Source organism: Rhipicephalus microplus, chromosome 9 (genome assembly GCF_043290135.1).
Source record: "Rhipicephalus microplus isolate Deutch F79 chromosome 9, USDA_Rmic, whole genome shotgun sequence".
Classification (NCBI taxonomy): domain Eukaryota; kingdom Metazoa; phylum Arthropoda; class Arachnida; order Ixodida; family Ixodidae; genus Rhipicephalus; species Rhipicephalus microplus.
Window position 1 is genome coordinate 112925710 of NC_134708.1, and position 19957 is coordinate 112945666.

Consider the following 19957-nt stretch of genomic DNA (forward strand, 5'->3'; position numbering starts at 1 on the left):
GTCAAGATTGCCCATCTCTGTTCTCATCGTTTTTGGAAAAATACTGTCAATCATATCTAGCACATGCCCGCCCGTGCGTACGTACCCCTCACTGTTGTGAAGTGTTTGAAGACGTACGCGACGGGATTGTGACATTATTATTGTTTTGATCAGCGCGTCATGTTTCTCAAACCATCTTACCCTTCCATGCAAGTTTGGATTCATGCCAAGTTGAGGGGGTCACCCCGAGAGCACCCACAGGTAAGCAGATAGATAGATAGATAGATAGATAGATAGATAGATAGATAGATAGATAGATAGATAGATAGATAGATACGCTGAACGTTGCTGAAGTTCTCTAAGAAATGCTTCGCATTTAAAACGTGTTTGCACTACTTAGATGACGTCATTATATTTTTACCACATTTTCTACGCATATCCGCAGGCTAAATGAAGTACTACACTACCAAACTGACGCCGGTATTCAGCGCATTGTGAAGAAATTGCGCTTGGTCTCAAGCCAGCTCACCAGCCTCAGTCATGTACTCTCTAAAGACGGTATTCTGTGTGACATCGCCAAGCTTTGTGCAGTTGAAGAGTACCCTGAACCTGCATCTCTGGAGGAGCTGAGCAGCTTCCGTAGCCTCTAATTCTATTTCCTTTGCTTCGTATGAAATATCGCAATGAATACTGCTCCTTGACTGAATTTCTACGGAGTGAATGGAAAAGTTACGCTTGGTCACTCGCCAGGGACGATACTTTCGAAAAGTTGTGCCGCCTGCAAACGTCGCCACCAATTCTTCATTACTTCGACCCCACTGCTGTGACTGAAATACACAACGATGCCAGTGGTGTTGGACTTGGCGCCGTGCTTTCACTGTGCAAAACGGCATTCTAAAAGTACGTAGTCACATCAGCAAGCCGTACCCTCTCTCAAGCAGAGAAAATTTTTCTTCACAGTGTATGAGTGTCTGCCGATGATTTGGGCTAAGCAAATTTAGAGCATACCTACATGGCCACTACTTCGACGTAGTTACCAATCACCACGCCTGTTGATATGTGGGGTTTAACGTCCCAAAACCACCATATGATTATGAGAGACGCCGTAGTGGAGGGCTCCGGAAATTTAGACCACCTGGGGTTCTTTAACGTGCACCCAAATCTGAGCACACGGGCCTACAACATTTCCGCCTCCATCGGAAATGCAGCCGCCGCAGCCGGGATTCGAACCCGCGCCCTGCGGGTCAGCAGCCGAGTACCTTAGCCACTAGACCACCGCGGCGGGGCAATCACCACGCCTGTGCTAGGTTATCGATGTTCAACGGGCAACGCATCAAACGTCTATACGAACGCTACGTCGCTCAATTCGCGCTTCGTAATATTTATGTGTTTCCGCTAGAACAGTGTGTCTGCCCTTCGGGCACGTCACACCAAAAGTTCGTAAAGTTCAGGGGAACATTTCGATACTAAACAAGTGGACCTCCAACTAACGCACGGACCACAGACTTCCCAAAAGAGCGAGCTCAAGTGGTGGACGAGCTGCGCCAAACGCAATCTCTGCGTGGCAGCTCCGACGCCGCCTGCGTCTAGGGAACCACATCGACAACTACGCAGCTTTCTGCACGAGAAATGGAGCCGCAGGTCATTTCTTCGACACCACCATGAGCAGCAAGCACTTCAAGTATCACGACGGTTGAGGACATAGACCTCACCACACCTTCGACAAGCCAAAACCAGGGCTGCAACCTAACGACAAGGTACCCCGGAACATTCGAGAAAATGACGACAGAGGACGACTGGCACACCATTCTCACCTTAAAGGCAGAAAAAGAGCAAGCGAGAAAAATGAAACTGGGGCAGAAGAGACCCGAAGAAGAGGCAAAGAAAACTCGACCGAGAACCCAACGAAGAAAAGGGGTCAAGCTCCCGCCACTTCCAAAGGATGATTTCAAGATTGTAATTAGGCCTCACCTGGGCTTACCACTACGCTCAATCACTACTCCGGAGATTGAATTGGCAGTCACCGCAGCTTGCCAACACACCGTAACATGTGAGCACTTTCTGTTGCGGATATAACCATAATCAAGCATAATATTTATATCAACATCGGAGCAAGAAGTTGCGGAGTTGCTTCGTCACATAACCGCGCCCACAATAAACGGTCGCGCACATGCCGTAAGCGTGTACGCGGCGACTGGTGAAGAAGCCCTCAGGGGAGTGATACACAGCATACCATCCCGCACCCAGTCTGAAACGCTGATGGCAAACTTGCAAGTGCGAATGCAAGGAGTGGAAATCATAAAAGCCCGTATGATGGGAGAAACGATGAGCGCGACGATTACTCTCTGTGGCCCCACTCTTCCGCGTTTCGTGTATTACTGCGGAGGAGAATTGGCGTGCTACACATACCGAGCCTCGGTGCAAATGTGCAAGACCTGCTGCAGCAAGGGTCATCGTATGGATGTGTGCCCCCAACCAGACGCTCGCGTCTGCCGCATATGTGGAACTATAGACCCAACTGATGGACATGTGTGCGTGCCAAAGTGTGCCTCGTGCGGAGGGGAACACGTCACAGGTGACCGCAGCTGTACACAGAGACTCAAGCAGCCGAGAGTGACTGTCAGAAAATCGAAGTGTGCACCCTGTGCTAAGCGTAAGGGCTTACGCGGAGTTTCATAAGAAGAAGAAGAATCGGAGTTTTGCGACGAGCGAAAGCCGACACAGCACCCCAATATGCCGGGAGGGAAACGCAGCGCGCGCCGCCTCCAAGTCTCCACCTCCACGCAAACCAAGATCAAGATCAAGGTCGCAGAAACGAGCAACAAACCAGCCGAGGCGGAAAGCAGCCAAATCACAGACTCCCGGTCGAGCCAGTGCTAGACCTCTGGGGCAGCAGCGGCAACAACTTCCACCTGCAACTATGCTGGTAAGCTGGGCTGATATCACAAAATACACGAGCACACTTATCACACAACACGAGGAATATAAAAGAATAATCGCAGAAAATAAGCAACTTAAAGCACTCAAATAACTTTTGGTTAATTGAACAATCAACCAGAGCACACAAAGTCAACAGACAAAATGGAAGCCATCGCACAAAGCCAGCTGCTTCCAAGCCGCAAAATGTAGAGGGACAGGTGCAAGACATAGGAACTTAACTGCAACTTCTGTTTGCAGAGCTGCATGGGCAATCTTAAGAAATATGTCGACGACTCCATCAAAGGAGTGAAAAAAACAAGGAATCGGGGAAGCTGAAGCCCTGGAGAAAGCTGTCATAAGGTGTCGGTGACGACTGACACGGATACATTTGAGAGCCCCTATGATAGCTAGACCCACCACACGCCACCAAGAGAACCTCGAGTTATGGCAGTGGAACTGCCGCTCCCTGCGCAACAAAGAATCTGCACTAACACAGTTTGTGCAATCCGCCAAAATTGCCGCGCGTGACTTGATCTAGTATGTTTGCCAGAAGCTGCGACACCGAAACGCTCAGTATTGGGCGTTTCACACTTCACACAAATACCACGGGGACGGCTATTTTGGTTCGGAAGGATCGCGTTGTTAGCGTAGAAACTGTTCTAGGGGTTGACATGCCACACCAAATAGCAACAGTATGCCCTGTTAAGAGAGGTCACCCAAAAACATTGTCGCGAATGTCTATTGTTCGCCTCGAGATAGAATGGTGGACTTCACATCAATTATTTGTCATGCTATAAACAGCCGGAAACGAGGTGACACAGTCATACTGCTTGGAGATCTCAACGCCTGGAACACAGAGTGAGGCTACAAAACGGATACATTCAAAAGAATCAACTTTCTGAAGGCAACGCAGGCTCATGATCGAGTCCTCGTCACGCAACCAGACTCTCCCACAAGACTCGGAAACAGTGTGGCCAGAAACGCCGCCCATGACCTAAGTTTTTTAAGCAATGAATGATAAGAAACCTGGACGAACCTAGATGAACCACTGGGAAGCGACCATTACAGCCTCAGCATCTCCATACAAACGGCAAGCATAATACAACCGACTGGTACTGCATGTCTCACAGACTGGAGGAAATTTAGGGAATGCCAGGCTGATACTCAAAACCTCAACACGATAAAACTCTGGAAGACTTGTAACTGGGAGGAAGCAGATCAAGCATTTAAAGGACTTAAAACAAGACCGCGAAACCCAGCCATCGATAACCATCTCATCCACCTACGGCAGGCAAGAAGCAGCCTCATAAAAAGATGAAAGAGGCAGCGGCACAACCGAAAGCTCAGAGAGCACATAGCACAAATCACGGAGGCAGCCAATGCGTACTGACAAGAACTGTGTACTTCTAACTGGAGGAGCTTGTGCAACTTTTATCGGGGAAATGTAAGCACGTAAAGAACTTAGACAGTCCTTCGTAATATGCTTACTCCTGGTACCACACGAAGAGAAAGCACGCTAGCCCTGAGACGTGTACCTAATGACTACGCAGGCACAGACACGGACTGTCTTCGCAAACTCCAAGACACGTACATGGGTGTAATAACAACACGGACAACTATAACACCCTATATGGGTTGGGAAAACCCTGCCCTTGATGAACCAATGTCACTCGCAGAAGTGTACACTGCAGCACCATCTTTTAAAAAGAACAATGCGCGTGGGCCGGATCGCATCACGATTGCCATGATTAGAAATTTAGCCAGCGAAACACTAGAGCACATGACACTATGTGGAAGACAGAAGGATCTTTACCACCTGAATGGAAGCAGGCCGAAATATAATAATACCAAAGCTTGGAAAACCAAAATCGCTCCAGAACCTTCGATCAATATCGTTAACGTCTTGCTTGGGTAAACTTTTCGAGAAGGTCGTCCATACACGACTTGCGAGGTACTAGATGACTTAGAGGGCGTGGAACCGGCATATCGATGGATCAGCCGGTCAAGCAATTTTTGCTGCTCATGCAGGCTATCTGCGTTGCAACGTTGGAGCACCCACTTATCTACTGTCAAGAGAAACCAGGATCTTTAAGTTTCAGCATTGGATCTACCAACGACCGAGGATACATGGAGACCTGCGCAGCCTCTGATTTTAGTCTGTGCTCATTACCAGTCTGCAAACAATAGGATGATCCGGAGGCGGCCTGTTGCGACTACATCGTACATATGGGAGCAAGTGACAGACGACAAACTGGGCGTGAAATCAACCGGCCCATCGATGGATCAGCCGGTCACGCAATTTTTGCTGTTCATGCAGGTTAGTCACTTACGACATCACGACAAGTTCATTCTTTTCCTTTTGCTGGTTCCACCTCAAGTGTTGTATGACTGTGTAAAGTCGCACTCTATCGCACACTGTCACACGAAACGGCGGTTGCTGTTGTTGAAGTGATGGAGTTTTTATTCACTTTTGCTCTTGTTGTGTGGAGATATTGAAATGAACCCGGGGCCTCATTCAGCAACACTGCAAAAAATTTTTGACGGACAAAGTGAAATTAAGGTACAGCTCAATAGCATTGAAAGAAACCAAATAGCACAAAAGGCTGCTCTAGAAGACTTGACACAGCGCATGTAGTCCTTGGGATCTGCAGTTGCTGTATTTCCGAAAGTTGAAGCAGCAGTAGATTAATGTAAAAAGCTGTGCGACCACCAAGAACGCAGTATGCAGTCTCTGATGTCAAAAGTAGACGACCTAGTAAATCGCAGTAGGCGATATAATCTTATTTTCTACGGCATAGCAGACAGTGATAGCAAGGAACCATGGTCAGAGTCGGAAAAGTACGTCACAAACATATGCACAAGTATGCTAAAAATCACACCACAGTTCATCGAACGAGCGCAGAGAATCTGCAAATTCATCCCGGGGAAAAATCGGCCTGTGATCGCTAACTTTGTATCTTACAAAGCAATACAAGAGCTTTTGATGAGTGCAAAGAATCTAAAAAGAAATGACATCAGCCTAACAGAAGATTTCTCGCCTCAAAGGTGAATGATAAGGCGATGGCTCTGGAAATTTGCACAGGAACACAAAACTGATGACACACAGGCTGTAATTAAAACTGACACCCTCTACTTGAACAAAACCAAATATGTTTATGATGAGAGTACTGAAGAAGTCGTACGAAGCAAGTTACCATGCAGCAATCAGTCCGTCAAAATATCTTTTCTTGTAATCAATTGCCGCAGTGTTAAGAATAAGGTTGCTGAACTAAGTAGCCTTTTAGAAACTGTTAAACCGTTAGTCGTAATAGGAACAGATTCGTGGCTTGATGAGAGCGTAGCTGACAGTGTCGATTGTATGGTGTTCCCAGCCAACTTTGTATGCTTCAGAAAAGATCGGAATAGCCGTGGTGGGGGCGTATTTGTTCTGGTTGACGAAAGCGTTGCGTCGTGTCAAACAATAGTGTGGGAAAGCACACGCGAAGCAGTATGATGCCAAATAAGACTACGGAATGGTAAAACATTATCTCTGTGCTCCTTTTACCGCCCACTGCAGACCTCTGTAGAAACGTTATCGGAGCTTTCGAGCCAATTAGAAGTAATTAAAACTGATTACATTGTTGTCGCTGGAGATTTTAACCTTCCAGATCTTGTCTGGCACAGCCAGGCTGCCTTTTTAGGAATTACTGGCAGGCTATATACTGCTATGGCCTGTATTGTTGGCTTATTTTCACTTACGCAGACTGTTCTGGAGCCCGCAAGAGAAAATCATGTTCTTGATATATTTTTTTACAAATGCACCAGATAAAGTTCTGTCCACAGTAGTCATACCAGAAATTATTGACCACGAGACTGTTGTCTGTAAAATGAATATGAGCTATCAAAATACTATTGCTACTAACAAACGGGGTACATTTAAATATGCGGAGACAAATACTGATGAAATTGGGGCCGAGCTTGACAATTACTTTGTTGTTTTCGAGACCCTTGCAGAATCACTTTCAGTACAGCAGCTTTGGTCAAGTTTCAAAGATAAGTTTTTGGAACTGCGTGACCGTCACGTGCCGTCCTCGCTGCTATCTGAAAGGCGTCAAAGAAGCAAGCCATGACTTACAAAAGAGTTACATGCCTTAGCACAGAAACGGAAAATGGCTAATCCCCACCATTTGCGCAATCCGTCCATTAAAAATTTTGGTAAGCTTAGGGGAATTGCATCTCAAATAAAAAGTGCTACGACAGCTGCGAGAACTGCATATATTCAGTCATTTCAATCATGAGTTCAGCAAAATAAAAAGGACTTATGAAAATATGTGAAAGGAAAGAAAAAGAACTCTGTTTCAATTCCTGCACTGGAACAGAATGGCGTTGTCATTGAAAGTGCTGCTGAAAAAGCTGAGAGCTTTCATACGTATTTTACCTCTGTTTTTTCCCTACCAGGTACGAAAACAAATGCGTACCGTTTATCTGTACCTTCTCCGGGCGAGACTCAGATGGACGATATTGTATTTTATAGCCTAGGAGTTGAAACCCTGCTAAAGCACCCAGATGTATCAAAAGCTTCTGGACCTGACGGACTGCCTAACGCTTTCTTGAAATCCTGTGCGCACATAGTGTCTCGGTATATAGTAATAATTCTCGAAAAATCTTGACGCGATTGTCCCTTACCTAGTGATTGGAAATTTGCTGCTGTTGTACTTATTCACGAATCGGGACCACGAGAAATTGTTTCAAGTTATCGTCCTATATTGTTAACAGCCGTTTGCTGCAAAATTTTAGAGCATGTCTTATACTAATCAATAATGAAGCATTTAGAAGCCAATTCCATGTTAAATGAATGCCAACATGGCTTTCGCAAGGACCATTCCTGTGTGACTTAGTTAATTAAATTTACTCATGAGGTGGCATGCGCACTCGACAACCGAACCAGTATTGACTGAAATTTTTGGGATTTCAGAAATGCGCTCGATTTGGTTCCCCATAATGCAGAAAATGACCCAATACAAGATTAACACGAAAGTTATTGACTGGATAGTAGATACTTATATTCCAGGCAGCAGTATGTCGTCGTGAACGGTGAACAGTCATGCACTACCAATGTGACGTCCAGGGTGCCTCAGGTGTCAGTACTAGGCCCATTATTATTTTTAATGTATAATAATGACATCCCCCCTGGGCGTACAATTGTCGATGAGAATGTTTGCAGATGACTGTATCGTTTATAGAGCCATAAACTGCGAAAGTGATCGGGGCGCAGATCAAGACGGCTTGGACAAGATAAATGCATGGTGTAAAAAATGGCAAATGCAAGTTAATTTGGAGAAGAAATGTGTATGACGTTTTCTAGAAAGAAGGGCGAAGCTTTGCCTTCGTATACTATAAAGAAGAAGGTCTTAAAAATAGTCTCTGAGTACAGGTATTTGGGCGTCTTTTTCAGGCCAACTTTGTGTTGGCACCGTCATGTTGATTATGTGACAGCTAAGGCTTGTAGATCGCTGTGGTTCCTGCAGCGAAACACGCGTGAGTTTTCCCAGTCCACGAGAGAATTACTGTACAAATCATGCATGCGGTCGAAACTTGATTACGCGAGTAGCGTATGAGACCCGCCCACTACCCTCAATAAAGATAAATTGAAAAAAGTGCAAAACATGGGCACCCGTTATGTCCTAGGAAACATTGTTAAGAGCCACTACTTCAGCATGACGCGCTGCAAGCAAGCTTTAGGTTAGGAACAGTTGGTCACACGCCGGGCTAAGCAGCGTCTGAAGCTTTTCCATGATGTATACTTATCTCGAACTTGTATTCCTCGTGACAGTTACATCTTTCCACCTCATTACGTGTCTGGACGAGTCGAGCACATTTACAAAGTGCGGGAGTACCGATGTAAGACAGCAGCGTTCAGTAATTCTTTTTTCCCTAAAACGGTTTCCCAGTGGAGTCGATTACCTTCAGCGATCGTTGTCGCTGTTGGTAGTGATTCATTTTTTCCTTTGTTAGAGGCAAGTGAATTGTTCAGTTGACCACGGGTGTTTTGTTGTGCGGTATACATATTGTATTTGTTTTCGTCTTACAGTATGTTACCTGCTGGCATTTTTCGTACAATTTTGTCAATCTCCGTTACGTTGTGTATTCAGTGTACTTCCTACTATCTAGATAGGCTGTACTGTACTGGCCGCAAATTGAGCTTGTGTTCTGTCTTGTAATCATTTTGTATTTCCCCCACTGTATTGCCTTATGGCGCTGTCGGTATCAAATAAATAAAAATAAAATAAATAAAACATTTCGTACCCAATTGCATGTTTGGCTTCCGTCAGAGAATTTCCTCGCAAAACGTCTTCCTTCTCCTTCGCAATGAAGTTGTAAACCCACCACTTGGAAGCATGAACAGAATCCTGCTTGCGTTGGGCCTGCGCAAAGCTTTCAACAACATATCTCACGACACTACATTGAATTCCCTACAAGAGATAGGCTGTGGGGAGATAGCCTACAACTTCGTTCAAAGTTTTCTCAACAAAAGAACGGCATCCATAGGGTTAGGCACTCTAAGAGCTACTAAATTCACATAGCAAAAAGGCACTCCACGGGGCTCTATACTGTCCCCCCTATTAGGGATGCGGAAATATAGGGATGCGGAAACTAACAATGTTGGAGATAGACAAATAACTTGGAATAGCCATCTACGCCGACGACATCACCCTTTGGGTGACGAAAGGATCTTATAGAGACCACAAAGACACTCTTCATTGAGCAATTTATACAATTGAGCGATATGCCAAAAAGGCAGGTATGACATGCGCGCCGGAAAAATCTGAATACTTGCAAATTTGGCCCAAGAATACCCGCCGGACACGCTACCCATCTTTCAATCTGGAGCTAAATGGGAACCAGATAAAGCAAGTATCGGAGCTCAGGGTGCCAGGAATACTGATAGAGGAAACAGGCAGCACATCGTTCACGCTAAAAACAGCGAAACGCACAACGAGATTGTAGCGAGACTCATAAAGCAAGTTACTTGCAGTAATGAGAGCATGACGGAAGATGACGCCAGGAAGTTGGTACAGGCCTTTATCATTAGCCGCATTACATATGCTCTCCCGTATCAACTCACACACAGATGGGAAGCAGAGCAGGAAAGCACACTCATACGCATTGTCTACAAAGCTGCATTGGGCCTCCCAGACTGCACTGACGCAGGGCGTTTGGAATGCTTGGGTGTATATAATACGTATGACGAACACGCCGCTGCCGCATTGATCGCGCAGAGAGACTCAACTCGACATTGCAAGGCAGACTATTGCTAAAGAGGCTTCACTACCCCTTGGCACCACAGTTCTGCGGTTTGGAGACGCATCAAATAGTCAGAGAAGACAGGGCACACATATATGTCGCCCATATATCCCGAGAAGCATTCACCCCAATGTTAACGCCGGCCGCAGACGAGCAAGGGTGGCGGCACTAGAACGGCTACGATATAACCCCGACACTCACTATACAGACTCCAGCCCATACCCAACAAGGAAAAACGCATTTGCTGCAGTCGTTACCAACCGAAGTCAAGCGATCACTTCGGCGACAATACGTACGAAAAGCACGGCCGTAGCAGAAGTGGCGGCCATAGAACTAGCCATCCGTGCAGCAGAGTGCAAGAGACAGTCTGCGCACGTTCTCACGGATTCCCAAGAGGCTTGCCGAATGTTTCTCAAAGGCGTCCTTCGCAAGAGCGTCCTACGCATGTTAGGGTCTAACCTCCAAGACCATGGCATCGCATGGTGCCCCACCCACGAAGGTGCAGGAGGAAAACGAACGGGCAGACCGAATGGCTCAAGCATTGACTTTCCGAACCGCAGACATGCCGACCCGGGCGGATTACTTCACACCTATGCTCCCGCGAGATATCCTTGAGAGCCAAAGACTGGCCCGGAAGACGATGTAGCCACCCCACCGTGAACTCACCCGCTGGCTATCAAGAGATTTTGTAACGAATACAGACGAACACATATTCCAACATACACACACTTAGCAAAATCCGGCCATCCGCGTTTGCTGACCGCTGCCCTTGGTGCGGTGACACACCGACACTCCAGCACATCACTTGGACTTGCCAACAAAGACCAGCAGACGGTAGCTCACCCCTCATCACACGAAACGCATTTAAAAGGTCGTGGGAGGCGCGACTCACCAGACAGGACCTGAGAAGCCAGAGGGCAACCTTGGACCAGACCAAGCGAGCCGCTCGGGTCAGCGGGGCCCTGGAATAAGGGCTCCACCCACGGAAACATTAGTATGCCGTTTCAATAAGTGCTTATTCCTCCTGCTTCTCCCCGTTCAACTACCCCTCTAGCCGTTTAGCTCGCTGGGCTTTGTGGTTGCAAAAGTTACACATGCATGTTGTCTACAGGTCTAGCTGTTGTCAGTGTCGCGCTACGTGGCCGAAAAAAAAATTGCCAGATCCCACGTACAGTGAGAATCGATGATATGCAAAGCACGAATAGGAAAGTAGATATGCCCCTTTAAATTTACCGCAACGTTACAAGGGGAAGGTATATGATGCCATATATGACTTCCGTGTCATGACTATTGTTTCTAGATGTTTCGTTTACCTTCGTCCTCTATTCAAGTCACGTGATACCAAGTTTGTTATATGAGGAGCTAGCGGAACGACCGCGAGCACGCCATGAGCGTGGTATGTTGTCATGTTCTTACATGAAACGCTTGTCAGGATTTTAATGTTTGCACAAGTCACATACTTTCGTCATCCATTGATGTCACGTATAACAGCAAATTTGGTATATGTAGAGCTAGCGAAATGGCCTCGAGTGCATAAAGAAGGGCCCAATATACTACAATGTAGCGTAAACGCGCGCGCACGCTATGTTAGCGAAACGCGAGCACTCTATAGTCAGACATCAGGCGCGACCGGCCCGACAGGAACTTGAACGATATGCGCCACGCTGCATTTCACGCCGATGCGTTACCCAAACAACACTGCGTTACCCTTTTTTCGTGATAAAGGGACGCACTGAAACGCGCATGCGTCAAAGCAACGCAGCGCTGCGGACTCCTGTGAATATATCACAGGACCGTCGCCTGGCGTGGGAACGCCTGTGAGCACGCGCACCGCGTCATGTCGAAATGTATTGGCGACTTGGCTAAGGCACTTAGTCACGTTCTGACATGACACGCATCTTATGATCATTATGTATGCACCAGCCACATACCTTCATGATCCATTGGCGTCACGCAATACCAAATTTGACATATGTGCAGATAATGAAACGGCCACGAGTGCATCATCAGCGTGACATATAGTCATATTGTTACTTGACACGCATGTCGTGATTATCATGTTTGGATGTGTTATATACTTTTGTCGTCTGTTCGCGTCACGTATTACCAAGATGGGTACATGTGAAGCTAGCGAAAAGGCTGCGAGCGCATCATGAGCGTCGCATGTAGTCATGTTGTTACTTGCCATGCATCTCATGCTTACATTGTTTGCACCAGTCACATACCTTCGTAATCCATTCACATACTGAGATACCAAACTTGGTATATGTGACGCAAGCGAAACGGCTGTAAGCACATCATGAGCGTGGCATGTAGTCATGTGTTTTAATGACACGCATCTCATGATTATTATGCTTGCACCAGTCCCATACATTCGTCGTTAATTCACGTACCGTAATACCAAAGTTGGTATACCACATGTCATGATTTTTATGGTATAACTAGTCGAATACGTTCTTAATACTGTCATGTTATTCCATACCGAGTTTGCTATCGATACCATTATCGAAACGGCGAGGAGAGCTAAAAGTTGTAGGTGGCCGGATAGATAGATAGATAGATAGATAGATAGATAGATAGATAGATAGATAGATAGATAGATAGATAGATAGATAGATAGATAGATAGATAGATAGATAGATAGATAGATTCAAAGTCGTCGAAGTTTGCTAAGAAATGCTTCGCATTTAATATCATAGTAGCGAGCTTCATAGGATCGTCCCATTTGTTGGTAGCTCTCACTCGTTCATGAGCTTCTAGCCAAGCTTAACGTCTTTTTTGTCGGTTCCTGTGAAAATGTCAGCGTTCGCGCAGGACATGGGTACAAGATAGCCCCTAGGTGGCAATGCGGGTGGGGCTCTTGAGACAGCGTTGTCAGGCATGACGGACGGCAGCTTTCCTCTGCGCAATCCCACGGTCAAAGAAAACCGCAGCAGCTTACATCAAAACATAAATAAACGCTGTGCGAACAGCGGTAGCGGCGTCCAGACAGTAGCACCAAAAGCTGGACGGGTATACGGGCAGCGCCGCAGAAGAATGCAACCGAACAATTCTAGCTCGTGGCTCGCTCGAGCGTCTCGATATGGCTGCAGCAGTGTGAATTCTTCTCCACAATTGAAACGCAGCTCATTTTGCTCATTATAGAAAAAACATGTCACTCCAAAAAATGCAAAAATGACTGTGTTTTTAAAAAGTCTCTAACACCTTTTAAATAACTGATAACAAAAAATATAGTTTTCACCTTTGTCCTCAGGTGTTATTGTGTATGCGAGAGAGAAGTAAAACGCGTATGGGTTTATTTTACTTATTTTTTTATATATTTACAAATGCTGCAGGCCCTACTTGGGCTCAGAGCATGAGTGGCAGCATTAGGCATAAACAATACCAACTAGAGCAGTTACAACTGCCGCTAATATAAGTGGTGGAGTATATCTCAATCACAGTCAACAATCAAAAATTTGTAAATAAAGATTTTCGCTATTTCAAACACACCGTAATATAACAGTGATAAAACATGCACATGCAATAATTGAACACATGAGGTAAAACGCACACTATGAATAAAAAAGTGAACCCTGGAATCAACTGCCTGTATTGCTTCACAGTATACAGATAACCTCACATGTCAAATGACAGGTTAATTAAAAACTGAACAAATGATTCTGTTGTACTTGTGCGAACTCTTTCTGGTAACTTACTTCACAGCGATATTGTATGTAGAAAGAAATGTTGATGTATTTTATGATTACTAAATGGATTCTTAACTACTTTGTCGTGATTTGTACGACAGTCCACAAGGGGGGGGGGGACTCTATTTAGTATATTGCACCCAATAATTTGTAGTGACTGTGGTACAGCTGATATAAAACTTGCATGTGATATAAAAGTTCCACTTATAAGGCAATGAAAGCTGTACAACTCAGTTAGCCTAAGAAGCACTTTTTTACACAGCACAACGACCAAACCTGCGTAGGTGCGGCTTTGATAGGACCACATTATTCGGCATATCATTTCACACAAGGCGTGGCCTGTGACAATACATGCTCTGTTATACAGCTTTATGCGTGACTGCGCATGCGCCTCTGATTGTACACATCTATGAAGGTGTTTTAAAAACACTTGTTATTGCCTGCGGTCGCTGTTAGAAGATCTTTGTGTCCATCTTCATTTGGGCTAGTTGGACAATAGGCAGCTTTATTGCGTGTACAATCGGCAATCGTTCGACAAAGAATAGCTTACTCAGCCCATGTCTTAGAACGGATATCTCTTAACTTGGAGGAGAGGACCCAGATTGTTCATTATTGGCAAAAAGCTTTCATATATATCTTAGAGTACCACCAGTGAACTGGTTATTGTGGAGGCTCATCAACCAACTTTCCATGCTCCGAGACTCACGGAAACTTGTCAACATTATCTTCGTTTGGCAACTAAACACGCTAATCATATCGCATATCAAACTATTCAGGAGAGGTGTGCTGCACGGGCACAAAAATATACAGGAGAATGTAGAAGTTTACTACCTACGCATGAGTACGGGCCTCCATGCGCATCCCACCTACCATGGCAACTCTGTGTCTAGATACTATTGATTTGTCAGGTTTAGAGGCTGAGGCTAGCCAGAGAACATTTACCACCCTAACATTTTTTTTAAGAAGGAGGTGCCTGTAATTGCAATCAACCAATTGCTTTTAACACATCTTTACACCAATTATTAAGACTGTGTTCACGCTTACATTGACTGATCATGCCTGAATCAAAGCTCTAATTCGGCATTCTTTTTACCTGCATACCAAGAAAAAAAGCTTTGGAGCTAATAAATTTCAAAAGATATACAACAGCAAGACTTTGTGCAATACTCGGAGCTTTACGCTTCAGATTTTCGGTCCTCTTCAATTGGTTTTTCGATTCCAGTACTGCGACAGATTTATGCTCTCTTACTGTAGACTATTAATGTTCCAGTGGCTACCCAGCCACTGTAAAATTATAAAAAAACGACATAGCTGATGGCAAGGCACACGCAGTGCATCAGCAGATTAATGGAGAGTTTTATTTTGGCGTTCTTACGTTCCACTGAGCAGCTAAGCGCAACGGTAATTGGAGTGCGCATGCGCGATCCACTACGGCCGTAAGTAGGTTAGTGGATCGAGGCCCAAGCTCTGCTTACGCGCTGACTAAAAGTAGCATCACTGCCATTTTCGCAAGCGCAAGGGGGAAGCAGCGTGCCTCCTCTCTCGTGTTCGGGAATTCAACATCGCTGACTATACCGTGGTTATTGTCTAGTCGAGATTTAATTTTGCTTCAATGAAATGAATCAGTAACGCATTCTACGAGAAAGTCCTAATATTTCATGAAGATTTTCGGTATGTGTGCTTATTTTACTTTGCGAAAGTGCTCTATATTTTTTAACGAAGCTCAACACTGCTAGATGGTGCTGTAAATGTTAAAGTTCTGCCTGAGATCAGCAAATACACAAATAAAACGAGCCAGTCGTCCGCTGCTCCACTGCAACTTATCGGTCCAACTCGGAGTTGAGTGGATCTTGAAATGTTAAAGTAACACTCTTTATTATATCGCTGCTACCTCTATGAAAGTGCGACAGATGAGTGTCTTCTGTGTCTTGTGCATACATAACTAGCTGCGTTGAAGCAGGTATGTAAATAATATTAATATCATAAAGCAAAAAAGAGCAAAGACCCAGTTTAGAACCCTGCTCAAACTCTCGGGTCAAATGAAGCTGTCTTGATGTAGCTGTCTTCATTTGTACTAGTTGGTAGTAGTTATGCAGAATGTTCTGTAAAACCTCAAGGGTGATCCTACGTATGCCGTATTATCATAGTTTCCGTATTATTACGTCATGATGTACTGAACGAAAGCCTTATTTAAGTCCAAGTGAAACCAAGCGTAAATTTTATATTTACCATATATGCAATATTTGACCTTTTTTTAATCCTTAACACTTGTCCAATAGGCCTCTTCTTCTGAAAATCATATTTACATGTTGTGATTATGCAATAAACATTGGAAAAGGATAACGGGCTGTCAATAATAGCTCTTTAGAAAGTCTTTGAGAATGCCAAGTGTACAAAAATGGGTCTATAATATGAAATAATAATAATACCTTCTCCTTTATAATTCGGCGTTACTCTTGCAGCTTTGAACTGTGCCGAAAACATGCCTGACGTCAGTAAAGGATTTATTATGTAAGCGAGCCCCACGAATATTAACGGACATGCGAAATTTAGCGCAGCTCCGGTGATTTCGTCTATACCTGGCGCTACACTGTTTTACTCTATTCCTTGAATGAAAATATCAGTATTGTATTTAAAAGTAGCTTGTGCGAGAATTCTGCTCCGTCTTTTGGATGATTGAACTCTAATGTCAGACTAATTCTATTAATATCGTAACGAAGATTATTTGATAAGTTAACGCTGGTAGGGCTAGCACAGCACACTGCGCTCAAGGGTGCAGGACAACACGGTAGCCCAGACACAGCCTCACAACAAAATGGTCGTCTTTATTCCTTGTGTGTCATTTCAGCGCCCGTGCCTCAGGTACCTTTTTATACCTATGTTAATATTTTTGTAAAAAGTTTGCATAGAATGGACAGTAAGTTGATTGGCCTGTAATTTTTCAAGTCTTTCATATCTTCTTTCTTACGAATTAAAATGATGTTGGCGTTCTTCCCAAATGCTGGTAGCCTTGCCGTCAAGAAACATCTCGTGTATAAGGTGGACAGCTTTTCTGACACCATTTCTCAGCCATCTCTCAGCAGGTTTGTTGTTACCTTATTCTGACCAGTGGCTTTGCCTCTTTGAATTTCTTCTAGAGCTCTTCGTACTTTCCCTATTGTTACTGATAGGATGTTCTATTCCTCTGGCCTATTATTTCGTCTTACAATTTAGTCTTGGTTTTTTTTCGGCTTCTTTACAGTTCTCTGTTCAACTTCTCCACCACTTCAGCTATCTTAGTCATATTGGTTATGACATTGACTTCCTTGCTCCTTTAATGCATACATCTTATTCTTGCACCATCGGCCATACTAAGCTGAGTGCGCCGGCTCTCGTACAATTCTTGTCTTTGCACAAGTTTGTTTTCACGGCTTTTTAGGCTTTTTGTGAGCGCGTAAAAACATATCTCAGTGTGTAAATAATGAAAATCAAATCAAATCAAATCAAAATTTATTTCAGGAATGCATACATTTACATGAATAAAATTCTACAGTACAGAGGAGGTCCCGAAGTTAGAAAACTGTCGGGGGGACCTCCGTTAGAGAATACGTCAAGTGCGATAACAATGCAGCAAGCAGAAAAAACACTTTGTACGAAGTAAGCAAAGAATGGTTAAAATTTCATAACAACAAGGCAAGAAAAGTTCTGTGTAACAGCAAGTGGTATAGTGAGTAAAAGAAATACTAAAATTAGGAGTAAGGCACGACGGCAGAGTTTAGAAAACACGTTTTGTGATTAGGTACTCTTTAAACATTTTGCGAAACGAATAGAATGTGGGACATAACTTTATTTCAAGTGGTATGTTGTTCCTTATGGATACACCTGTAAATTTAAGAGTTAGTTTTCTATAATTGCTACGCACTTTAGGGAGAAGGAAATTGTGACAGGCTTAAAACCTGGTGTTATTAGTATTGACAAGATGTTGTGTAGGTATTGGCAATGTAGGTATTGTAGGTATTGCAATGTAGGCAAAATATGTAGGTATTGGCAATGAGCGCCTGAAAAACGGTCTCTTTTTGCCGTGTTACATGCATATACACTGTATTTTAACAACTTTTGCACATTCTTATTAAAAAAACAGAAAAAAGATATCTGCATGCTACATGTTTCCTTCCCATTGATGTGACAGAGGGCATCTTCAGATGCATACATTTATAAAAATAAAGACAAATTATTCGTAACCAGTGAAAATAAGCAGTCCACTCAAACTGGTGAATTCAAGTCCTTCCTGCAATTCGTCTATAGGTATTTGAAATTGCTTTGTGGAAGTTAGTGTTAATTCATTTATTTTTAACTTTCAAATACTGCAGCCCAATTCAGGGCTCTTGCAGGAGTGGGGTAGATAAATACAGCAGCAAAGAATAACAGCAGTATCACAACACTTTTTTAGAGAACAAATATTGTCACATTCTAACCATAACCAGGTATAAATTCAGAAAATTATTAACGTCACTGAAATGACTCTAAAAATCTTATATGTTCTTTTCATGAACACAACTAGGTAAATCGATCCAGTGAACAATTGTCCTTGGAAGAAAACTATTCTTGAACAAGTTAGTACGTGCAAAGAATGACTTAGTGTTAAGGTTGTGATCTCTTCTTCTAGGTAGAGGACTAGCGTACATGACGTAATTGCCATTAGACCACCGGCAAGACGAATGAACGAAAGAGTGCAATAGCTTCAATGAGTTGACATCACGCCTTGTACACAACTGTGATAACTGACCGCAATGTGATGAAATCTGAATAGTTTAACAGGCGAAACCAAAATCGAAGCACCAAACGGCCTATCTACCAGTCAGTTCAAAAACGTCCTCAAGGTCGACACTTTTCGTGGCCGTTATCAACCGTCCATCTACAAACTTTGTTAAGTGGCAGTGTTTCCCTGTCGCATTGCAGCTTTTCGACGCTTGCTTGCCCTTCTCCTCCGATGCGACAAAAACAGTGCAGCCATTGCAGGTGTTTAAAGGGAATGTCAGACGCGCTGTTTGGTGCTTTGTTCGCTCAATTAGCCAGATTTCAACATCCTGCGGTATTCACCTGTGGTCGTCTTTCAGAAACTTCAAAGTGCCAATAGAAAATTTGCAGGAAGAACTTAAACTTGCGCATTTCACTTGACTGCTTTTTTCTACGGGTTAAAAAGTTATTTTTTAATTCTATAATTACAATCGTAATTAATATTTGTACGTTTATAAAGATGCCTTTTGCCACAGTAAAAGCAGTGCCGCAGGTGGTGGTGCTGAAAAGCATTTATTTACAAAAGATAAGCGTAGGACCTTTTTACAGGTCCTGATGTAGTCGGGGGTCTGGGCATAAGAGCGGAGCCAGCCAAAGTCCCGTGGAGATGTCGAAAGAGGAGCTGGTGCGGTTAGCAGGAGCATTTATTTACATAACTTACAGGTAGCTTGTTACGTGATGGTGGTAACATCATGGAAGCTCTCGATGAAAGCTTGCCGGAAGCTTCTGGGAGCTTGTCAGGAGCTTTTCGGCACTACCGTCAAGCTCCCAGAAGCTTTCTTGTGTGTTTAGCAATACGTTTTCTAAACAAAAATATTGGGATGAGTGACATTCATCAATAATAAAAAGGTTTGGGCCCAAGGCTAAAAGGACACCTACAAGCTACTGTTGTGCATGCAGTAGTTCCCCTTCTGGTGAATAAAAAAATCACAAAAGTACTGAATCAGAAAGTGAAGTGTATTTGCGTTTTGGTATCAGGTATGTTGAACTACAATATTCTCGCGTTTACATTTCGCAGAAAAGCCTTTCTGAAAACCTTTGTGAGCAGAGTTCAGTACTTAAGAGGCGGCTCCTAAAAGAGATGATCACATTTGACAATATTTTAGTGTACCTAATTGTTTTGTGTAGGGATTTCGATTGCTTGATTACTTCTGTTTTTTCCTAATTCTATATGACATGAACACTGTTTTGTACTCACAAACTTAGGCTCAGTGCGTAAGCGTTTTATTTACCTCAACTTTTTGTTTGTTATCTATTATGCGCCGTCGACTGTTTTGCAAGAGAAGAAGAGTAGCTGGCGCAGTGCATTA